Source organism: Tenebrio molitor, chromosome 4 (genome assembly GCF_963966145.1).
Source record: "Tenebrio molitor chromosome 4, icTenMoli1.1, whole genome shotgun sequence".
NCBI lineage: Eukaryota > Metazoa > Arthropoda > Insecta > Coleoptera > Tenebrionidae > Tenebrio > Tenebrio molitor.
In genome coordinates, this window is record NC_091049.1 from 23,578,669 (window position 1) to 23,590,298 (window position 11,630).

At 32.1% G+C, this 11,630-nt stretch overlaps 1 long non-coding RNA gene across 1 annotated transcript; it reads left to right on the top strand.

The window, feature by feature from the left end:
- The first annotated feature begins 7,798 nt into the window (after positions 1 to 7,798).
- On the top strand, positions 7,799 to 11,630 carry LOC138129077 (uncharacterized). The gene is made up of 4 exons (XR_011159061.1): positions 7,799 to 7,946; positions 9,778 to 9,866; positions 9,955 to 10,124; positions 10,233 to 11,630. It is a non-coding gene; the product is annotated as an uncharacterized lncRNA (long non-coding RNA).

The window sequence follows — 11,630 nt, forward strand, 5'->3', positions numbered from 1 at the left end:
TTTTTATGGCAGATTTATTAATCGATATTAAAAATATGTGCAAAAAAGCCAGACGAATACGAGGGTTTTAAATAATTCCCCGACGCGAATAAACATTTTAAATAAGTGCGACAAAAAAGTCTAATGCGTATACATTGGTCCGAGAGAGATAGTTTGTCGACGTCTGCCAGCAGTAGCTAAGGAAGGCCCCGGCTCGATTTTTAAAATTGATTGTTAAACAAATCTTTTCTTCCGCAACGCCGTTCTTTACTATAGAGCTTATATATCTGCTTAGATATTCTATCTATATAAATGTGATGTCAATTATCTAATATTAAAAATTTGCTTCAAATATGCGAATTAATATTGCCTGCATTAAAGTTACATATGAAAAAAAAATCATTAGATTAATTTCAGATTAACAGAAACAAATTGCTATGTTTAGAAATAATATTTTTCGAATTTTCGTTTTTGTTTTTTTTTTTAATTTTATTCTTTTTCCCCATAACGGCAAAACTGTATTTATGAATACAGAAAGATACGCTTGTTTGAAAATCACACAAAAAATGTACGGGTGCTACTTAAAAAACCAAAGTTGGTTGCCATAGCAGCGAAACAAAAGAAGATAATAACAAACTAGGAACACCAGATGATGCAGGATATTACACCAATCAACTTTTATATTAAACATTTTTTCATAAATTGTCAAATTAAAAAGTTACAGCCAATATTTGATACTTTTGTTTCACCCTGTATACAAGGCATAACAAAGAGTCTTATTCCAAAACTGCACAACGTCTTTCTACTGTTAAAGACATTAATTTTGATCAGATATTAACTTACGGATCATTAAGCCTTATTGATAAACTCTTCAGTTAAAGCATTAGGCTTTGTTATCCGCAACTGCAACAATTTCTATCACCGCCGTACGTTTCATAATTTATATTGGGTGTTTTTTTTAAATTTCACCTCGTAGTAGGCGGTGAAGAGTCGATTGTGAACGCACCATTCGAGTAAAACGTAAGATTTAAACAGCTGATCCGTGATCTGTACCTGTATAATGCGTTCACAATGTATGTACCGTGCCTTCAAATAAATTCGGAATTAGAGTAGGCGTTGATTTTATTATGAGGTTGGTATACTCGGTTTTCTACATAACGTGAAACAATTGAGATGAAGAGTTTAGTATTTTGCACTGCTTTATGTTTTGGAACTAGAATTTAAATCACCGTACGGAGTATACCATGGAATTTTTAAAGGCACAACAGTGACCTTGGACAGCACAATACACGTGTTTAAATGCCTATTACCAACCGTTAATAGACAAAATATATAAATCACAGCCTACTCTAATTCCGAATTTATTTGAAGGCACGGTAGGTATATGTATACCACTCAATATCTACCTACCCTTGATAACAAAAAAAATAAAAAAATAAAATGGATTAAGTACGTACTTGGCCCTTCAAACTGTCGGGAATTCCAGACTCGGGTAATTAGTGAACCGGTTGCAAAAGATTTATGTTCCGTCCAGCTAGCTGGTCCGTGATCTGTGTGCACAACCCAGAATTTAATCTTTTGAGTTTTTGACCACTTGAGGAAAATTTACTAACATGTAATGCAAAAAACCCAAAATATGCAAGGATGCATATGCAACTTTAACAAAATATGCAGCGAATGCCAAAATATGCAATATATGTAATTACTAATTATAGCGTTAATTAACTCTTATCTGTGTAATTTGTCCACATAATTGACTATAGTTAAAGATATGCAAAAATTGAAACAAATTCCGCTCTCTAGTGATGGATAACGAATCCACCGAATTAATTACCTATAATGATTGAAAGAATTAAGGTAAGATGACGTTATTTTCGGGCCAAATGATATTCGAGAGTATTCTTGACATGAAATGTATTTTATCAGATACATTTCATTGCAATCACCGATACAAAATTTGTTTTATCATAATATTTTATATACGATCACAGTGCAAACGTTCAACGTTTGACCTAGTCGTACTGCTTTTCATCCGCACAATCTTATAAAACATAAATTATATAATATCAACTAGTGTTGCAAAATGTCCGGTCATTTATTTTTTGTGACATGACCGTCAAATGTGACCGAGAAATGACCAGTCACTTATTGGTCATTTATAGAATAACTTTAGAGTGACGTCATTTTATTGGTCTCATCAAGACCTTTAATTCGATATGTGAATTATATGATCTGCTAGGGTTAAAACTTTCGAAAACCCATATTAATAAATACACAACAGAAAAATAAAAAATATCCAAACTGTGATACGAATATGAGAATTATGACTTTTTGAAGTGAAACCGTAGAGGGATATGGAGGGAGCACTGCCTATGCTGGCAATGTAAAGAAAGCGGCACGTCGCGAGACCTGTGCGGAGACCTTTTATGACGCCTTTTAAAATGACCGCCAGTACTTCGTGAAATTTCGTGACGAGGGTCGTTGGGCATCAGATGCTTCATAGGCGTCGGTGTTCCGTCATTTTACTGGGATTTGCTTTTTTACACGTGAACCGGTTGGTGAATTGTCTTTGTATTTTTTCAGTTGTATAACTCTGATCTGTTTTTATTTTGAACTAAATATTTACGGCCGTCTTCCTACAATTCCTACAAAAATTGTCCACAGAAAAAAGTTAAAGGGACGCCACTGGAAAAATGAAATATCTGCGTTAACTTCGGTTTCGCTCGGCTCATCTGGAGACCTTTTATTAGGTCTACAGAAAAGCGCGGTTGTATCCACTTTTTTGAAGAGTGCTCCCTCCATATCCCTCTACGAGTGAAACTTTTTATGGGAGGGTCTTGAAATTCTGATCGGCAACCTTTTTGTGTGACGAAAAGTGGTGGGGGTAAACACTATTGGGTCGAGTGGAAGCAGTGTCTCTGTCTTTGTCACACTCACGGCATTTATCGATAATGTCCTCTCTTTGATTTGGAGGCTTAAAAATGAACAATGAGTTACGCATTTCGATATTGTTTAGTGTTATCGTTGTTTATAATTTATTTTCTTGAATAATTACAATGTTTCCCTGTAATACAAAAGTTTCACTTCTATCGTGCGTCTTTACGACACATTCTGTTTTTTTTTTATTATAAATAGAACTAAACAGTAAAACACAATTAACAAACCTGTAAGACGAAAAACAAAAAAATATAATGTTAGATTGCCCATTGGGCGCACATTCATAAATGTACAGACATTTATCAATATGACATGTCCGATAAATGACCATGACCAGTCATTTATTGGACGGATATTTAAATGACCGACAACACTAAAATTAACCAAAGTGATTCTCATATCCACCACATACGATTACGTAAAACAAGTTAAAAATCAAATTTGTGAATAGAATAAATTTAGTTCTCTTCGAAAATACCACATCAATAAACTGGGCCAGAAACCAAAATTTGAACAGCCAGGGGTCATTTTTTTATTTCGGGGAAGTTAAGTTGATATTTTTTTCTTTGTCAGTCATAACTAGAGAGCGGATTTTATGCAGTATAAAATGTCAAAATATGCGCATAAATATGGAGTCAAATCCTTTGAAATATGCACTCGAATCTTTGAAATATGTATCTAGCAATATGCACTATTAATCCAAAATATGCAAGTATATCGAATAACCTAAAACTAGGATTTTGAAGTTTTTAGCGAAATATTGGCTTTGACAAGAGGATCACATAATGAAATATTGAATTCTTCTTGTTCATTTTTCCCCAAGTAACGATTTTCGTAACAATATTTGAGAAATTTTTAAGGTTAAAAATTTCTAATTTTCATTATGTGCACGCAGCACATATATGTGAACGAAAATTTCAAATCACGCAGATTTGATTTTTTGCGTGATTTGAAATTTTCGTTCACATATTATGATCTAAAAAAATTTAAACATTCAAAAAATTTAAATTCTACATCAAATTAATTTCGTAATATGTATTACATTTAGAACTTTTCATATAATATTTTGTAAAAGCTTAAATTAAAATATTCAAGCACAAAACAATAATCAACACTAATGGAATTAATATGACTTCATTATCATTTTAAATTTTTATGAAAACCACTAAAAACAATAACGAACGTAACGTAGGTAACTTATCATTTTTCCACATGCTGTACAAAACACCTTTTCGTCGTCTATAGGGAGCTCGTTTATATCTTTGATCCACACCGCAACCAAATTGTTTTTCACTTTCAGCAGTTTAACGTTAGAAAAACTGCAAATGTAGACTTCTTGTTCAGATGATTGTTTTCGAATCAAAGCTTAAATTTTGTGCAAGAACATTATCTTCATGAATTGCGAAGATTTTTTCCAGAAATTAAAAGTGGAAGTGGATGATCAAAAAATACCGATGCATAAATTGTTTACTGCAGGGTTTGTATCGTCATTTCCGTGTGGCCGCCAGATGTTGGGGTCCTAAACAGGTTTTTACCTGTGACTCAGATTTGCAGCAAGATGAAAAACGCACGTTTGCTTTTTACTAAAACAGATCCCGTGGAAAAAAAAACTTGAAATGTACTAAAATATGCTAGAACATGCATAAAAAGGCGAAATATGCATTATTTCATTAAATATGCAAAATATGCAAAAAATAATGATTAATGAATGATCACTTTTAGTGCCATTCGTCTGAAAAATGAAGGAAACTGCTTAACTATTGAAAATAAGCGATATGCATTTTGCATGAACTCCGCTCTCTAGTCATAATTTTCTTTAAAACTATCTTAACAAAATTAAAAACAAACAAAAATTTGCGGCCTTCAAGAAACGCACTTGTGAAGCCTCTGGCAAAAAACCCTTTTTACGCAGTACAAAATTATTTTATTGTCTGTCAATCATTGGAAGACTTGACTGTGCCTGTATATGGTTGTTTAAAACGCCATTTCTAGTATATCATAGTGGCACATCATCAGATCAAGAAACAAGATGCTTTTGGTGCTAAAGCTTTAAGAACCTGTAATGTTAATTCGTGCTTATTTTATACTCTGTTGTACAATGATTCAATTGTCGATTCAAGATTTTAAACTTGGACTTTAAATTTGGAGATTTTATTTTACGAGTCGATTGCCATTCACCCAGATAAAAAAAAATAATCAATTTAAGGTAATGAATTTACCTCTGTGGAGTCCCTGAATCAGTGATTCTATCAGTAAAATTGAATTCGAAAACAACATTTCTACGAATGAATACGTATAGATATAAATGGACTATGGTTTGAAACTGAAGTTAATGTTGGGAAAACAATAAATAACGGAGATATGAAGTGGGACATGTTTAAAAGGATTTATCATGAGCCTATTATAATTTATAAGTATTTAATTTCATATTTATGTTACTAGCACAAATTTTTTGATTGTGTCGTTCCAAAATGTGTGGGGAAAACAATGACAAATAACTGACTAAAATAATGTTGTTTTACTGAATTGTACCATTTTGTATATCGTGATTAAATCGTAAAATGCTTGCCTTAAAATTGATGATTATAACACCAGTGAATTGGTAGATTTTAAAAAGAATACATTTTTATTTAATTATTTTGAATCACATTCTCTTTTATGACTTTTTCGAAATAGTACGAGTCAGTGAAATGAGATAAACCCAGGTATACAAGGCTAAAAAAATGTTCATGAAAAAAATTTCGACATTTTAGAAAATTACAGGTAATTCGGGGAATAACTGAATGAATTATTTTGATTCAGATAGTGAGACACCAAATTTTATGTTCGCTAGATAAGTGACTCTTTTATCATTCTATAAGTTTTGTCAATTGTAGAATCAAATAACGAGATCTGTAGATTAGAAACAAAGTGCTTCATCGCAGAAAATAACCGAAATCGTTTGCGTCGTAGTTAGAAAAGTAACAAAACAAAGTAGAAAGTAAAATGCAGATTTAGAGTCAACATACAGATTGATTTGTCCAAGGATTTTTGGGCAAAATCAAGGACATTAATTTAAAGAATTTTATTATTTATTGAATAAGTCAACTAACAGACTACTGTCCAAATAAAAGTTGGCTAAAACAGGAAAAAAAAAGAAAACAAAAACAGAATTCAGCAACACTCACCACAGTTATTACTAGAGAACGGATTTTATGCAAAATGCATATCCCTTATTTTTAATAGTTAAGCAGTTTCCTTCATTTTTCAGACGAATGGCACTAAAAGTGATCATTTGGTGTTACTTAATTTTTGCATATTTTGCATATTTAATGAGATAATGCATATTTGGATTTTTCATGCATAATTCGCCTTTTTATGCATATTCTAGCATATTTCAGTACATTTCACATTTTTTTCACGGGATCTGTTTTAGTAAAAAGCAAACGTGCGTTTCCCACCTTGCTGCAAATCTGAGTCATGGTTAAAAACCTGTTTAGGACCCCAACATCTGGCGGCCACATGCAATTGACGACACAAACCCTGCAATAAACAATTTATGCTTCGGCATTTTTTGATCATCCACTTTCACTTTTAATTTCTGGAAAAAATTTTCGTAATTCATGAACAAAATGTTCTTGCACAAAATTTAAGCTCTCATTCGAAAACAATCATCTGAACAAGAAGTCTAGATTTGAAGTTTTTCATGTGGAAAAATGGTAAGTTACCTCTGTTAGGTTATTGTTTTTAGTGGTTTTCATAAAAATTTAAAATGATAATGAAGTCATATTAATTCGATTAGTGTTGGTAATTGTTTTGTGTTTGAATATTTTAATTTAAGCTTTTACAAAATATCATAATGAGAAGTTCTAAATGTAATACATATTACGAAATTAATTTGATTTAGAAGTTTAATTTTTTGAATGTTTAAATTTTTTTAGATCAAAATATGTAAACTCAAATTTCAAATCACGCAGCACATAATGAAAATCAGAAACCTTGAGAAAACCAAACTTTTCTCAAATATTGTTACGAGAATGGTTACTTGGGGAAACCTCTAGAAAAAATGAACAAGAAGAATTCAGTATTTCATTATATGTAATCCTCTTGTCAAAGCTAATATTCCGCTAAAAAAAACTTCAAAATCCTAGTTTTAGGTTATTCGATATACTTGCATATTTTGGATTAATAATGCATATTGCGCATATTTCAAAGATTCGAGTGCAGGTTTCAAAGGATTTGACTCCATATTTATGCGCATATTTTGACATTTTATACTGCATAAAATCCGCTGAATGAAAACCATGTCTAATGTATATCAAGCAAGCCGATACAATCGATCCAAATTACAAAACATAACACCCAGTATACTCGGAAGTGGCATAGATAGCATGAAGATTACAAATATCATTAAAACAGTTAAACATGGAACACATCCTGAACGAAAGCGTATTATTAAGAACATTTGCATTAGCTCTAGGAACATTGAAATATCAATGCGATCTTGACAAAATCTGAGGGACACTGATGAACAGACCATTCAAAAGACTGGAGCAGTCTACTTTATTGTGGAATAATTTAAAGAGGAAGGTTACCGTATCAAGTACCCGTCTAACTTTGAGGGGGGGTGAAACTAAACCTGGAACACAAGAAATCATAATCAACACCAATCGGCGGATAAATTCCGTCTTCCTTGAAAGAAATGTACTTTAGAAATTTACGTTGCACAGATTCGATAGAGTTAACATGGAAACCATATTATAGAACCATATTCCAAACTAGATCTTACAAGCGAGGAATAATAACAAGAGATTAATAATTTTTCAGATCGAGTAGTACGAAATTTTTTTAACGTATAGTAAAGATTGATTTGCTTTGTATTAGATTAGATAGTGACAATGATATATAAAAGATATTTCATTATTAATTGAGTGCATATTTACTTCTACATTTTGGCGAATATTGTCACCAGTGTTTTTTTTTTTGTTTTTACTTTTGACTTGTACGGTTAAAAAGTGTCTTTGTTTCCTTGCAACGAAACTTTAGTTGAGGTATGTTACATTTTCCTTGTCGAACAAAGGACGCAAAATAATCAGTTGACGAAAACTATGAATTCAAAAATAATTAGAAAATAAAATAGTTATTTATGATGTAAGTGTTAAAAGTGAGATTTTATTTTGTAAGTGGGGTAGATTGGGAAACGAGCGCAGCGAGTTGACCAACCCCACGAACAAAATAAAATCACTTTTAACACGTTCATCATACATCTATTTTTTATACAACTGGTTTGCATTGCATTAAAAAATGCAGTCGTATTTTTGATGTTTATTTTAATTTCTGCGGCAAAAATCAGGTAGCTAGTCTTCTATTGACATTTGTTTATTAGAAACGTCAAAAAAGTTTTCATTACGTTTTGTAAAACACTTTCAATTCCACATTATTGCATTCGTAAACATGGAATGCAAAGAAAACGACGTTAACGATGCCGATATCGACGACAGATTTCCCGCAGATATTGAAAAAGCGGCAAATAGAGCCACTTTAACATTTATAAATAAATAAAAAATAACTAGTGTTAAAAGTTTTTTTGTTACTAGTGTTAAATAGTATATTATGTACCGAGGGAGTGAAGTGGATGATTTTTACCCGAGGTGCAGTTTGGCTACAAAGCACTGAGGGTAAAAATCATTCACTCCCGAGGTCCATACACTATTTTTTGCACGACTCACCGATTTTAATAGAAAAAAGCCGAAAATTTGTAAATTATCACTAACTGTCAAGCTAAATTTAAATGTCATGTTGACAGTTAAAAATAATTTTTAACCTTTCTGCTTTTTTCAATTAAAATTTTTGGATCTTGCAAACAATAGTATCTGCACCTCGGGATTGCATGATTGTTACCGTCAGTGCTTTGTAGGACCCTCGGGCTTCGCCTTCGGGCTACAAACTGCATCTCGAGCGAAAAAATAAATTAATTCGAAATAAATATGTACCATAAAAGGTTGAAGAGGCTATGGTTTTTTGCCCAAGGGGAAAAAAGATGACTAAAAGCTTGAGTTGGCTTCGGTTTTTTGCCCAAGGGGAAAAAAGATGACTAAAAGCTTGAGTTGGCTTCGGTTTTTTGCCCAAGGGGAAAAAAGAGCCACTTCACTCCATACAATGGGGGAGTAAAGTTGCTCATTATTTACAGGTCGTGCAAAAAATACTTTTAACACGGTAAGTTATGAAGAGCAATTTTTAATCAAATTAGCTTCCACTAAAAACGTCACTTTTAATGTCAGTTGTATAAAAAATTATTTCTGTTTAGTGAATATGTGTTTTCCCACTTAATACACTTACGGTGTTGTCGTACCTGGTTAGAAGACCAATGTTTTATCTTAGTTATGGCCCAAATATTGTACAAGGTTTCACCAAATTTTCTATTTCTGGATGTTGCATTTTCCATGATAAGTAGTATATTCATTATTTATTATTACCTACTTACTGAAAGGGCATATCATAAGTTTCATGTTATTTCATCAACAAAATAGAAATTTATACATGGTACAGGTTCAATAAGACTATAATGAAAATAATACTTATGAATAGGGAGCAGAATATATGGAAAGGGCATATATTTTAATTTTTGCATATCATTAAAACTATAGTCAATTATGTGGACAAGTTACATTGATAAGGTGATACGATAAATAACGCTATAATTAGTGATTGCATATATTGCATATTTTGGCATTCGCTGCATATTTTGCAAAAGTTGCATATGCATCTTTGCATATTTTGGATTTTTTGCATTATCCGTTCGTACATTTTCGTCAAGTGGTCAAAAACTTAAAAGATTATGAATATTGCCTATGATAATGAAATTCTATATTGTGCACACAGATCACCGACCACCTGGACGACATATAAATCTTTTACAACCGCTTCACTAATTACCTGGGCTTGGAATTCCCGACAGTTTCAAGGACCAAGTACGTACTTATACCTTTTTATTACTTGTTTCTTGTTATCAAGGGTGAATGGAAATTGAGTGGAGTATGTAATATATTTTCTTTGTAGTTTTCAAAGTATTTTCTCTTGCCGTTTCATCGTGTCCAATGTGTTGATCTCTTGAACATTCTACATAAGGCACAATGAGCAAAGCGGACAAAACTACTTTTTGGATTAAACCATATCCTGAACTAGTAATGAATGGTGACCAAATATTTTGCAGAGCTTGTAACAAACCGGTAAGTTTTATCATTTTCGTATAATAGTGATAGAGAAAGAAGTGTTTGTTCTGTTTTTAACAAGTATCAAAAGTTCTCATATTAATATTTAATTATTTGTCGTTGTAGGTATCTTCCGAGAGAAAATCCTTGGTAGATCAGCATGTCAAAACTTTTTTACACATTTCAAAATCTGACAAATTGAAGCGAACAAATTATTTTAAGGAAACCTTGGCTCAATATTTCTCACACTGAGTTCCAAACCATCGGAGCAAGAAGAATTTAATAAGGAGTTATGTAAGGCACTAATCTCGTCTAATATACCATTAACCAAGGTGAATAACATTAATTTAAAATCTTTTTTGCAAAAATTTTGTAAACAAAGTGTACCTGACGAAAGCACCTTACGAAAAAATTATGTAAATTCCTGTTACAAAGAAACAATGTCTCAAATTAAACAAATAGTGGGTAGTAATTTTATTTATATAATAGTAGATGAAAGTACGGACAAATTTGGCCGTCATATTGCTCATTTATTGATAGGAATTCTTCATGAAGACATTTTAGGCAGATCATATTTAATATCTTCCAAACAACTTCCAAATAAAAATTATTCAACAATTGTCCCATTTGTGCAGGAAGGTCTGTCAAGATTTTTTCTTCCCGACAGTGTACCTTGTGAAAAAATTTTCCTAATGTTGTCTGACGCTTCTCTTTACATGACAAAAGTAGGGCAACATTTAAAAACTTATTACAAAAACATCACTCACGTAACATGCTTAGCTCACGGTTTAAATCGTGTAGCCGAAGATATTAAAGGTCAATTTCCCATTGTTACCGATTTAATCAATAATGTAAATAAGGTATTTTTAAAAGCCCCCTTGAGCGTCCAGTTTTATATGGAGCAACTTCCAAATGTTCCTTTGCCTCCCGACCCATCAAGATGGGGTACATGGTTAGAGGCAGCAATTTTTTACGCCGATAATTTTGAACGTATTAAGAATGTAATTCTTCAAATTACTGATTCCAGCACCGCATTGGATACTTGTAAAATATTAGTGCGGTCAATAGAATTGCCTCAGTATCTTCGCAACATTAAATCGAAGTATGGCTTAGTTTCAAACTTACTTCATAAACTGGAAACCCAAAGGATGACACTCTCGGAGTCAATTAAAATAATAGATACATTTGATAGATTGTGTATTATAGATGATTCTATACGTCAAAAATTTAATGATGTCATTCATAAAAATAACGGGTACCAATATTTAAAACGAATGAACCAATTAAATTTCAGCGTTAAGTTTAAAAATGCGCCCATCACTTTTGTCGGCGTAGAAAGAAGTTTTTCTATTGATGAACATATGTTTTCCGACAGTAAGAATAATTTTCTGTTGGAAAATTTTGAACAACTTCTTATCATAAATTATTTTAGAAATAGTTCTTAGGCTAGTGGTTAGGTTTTCACATATTTAATACTAGTAGATTAAGTAGTGTATTTGTCCAATAAAGATTATTATTCTTCAA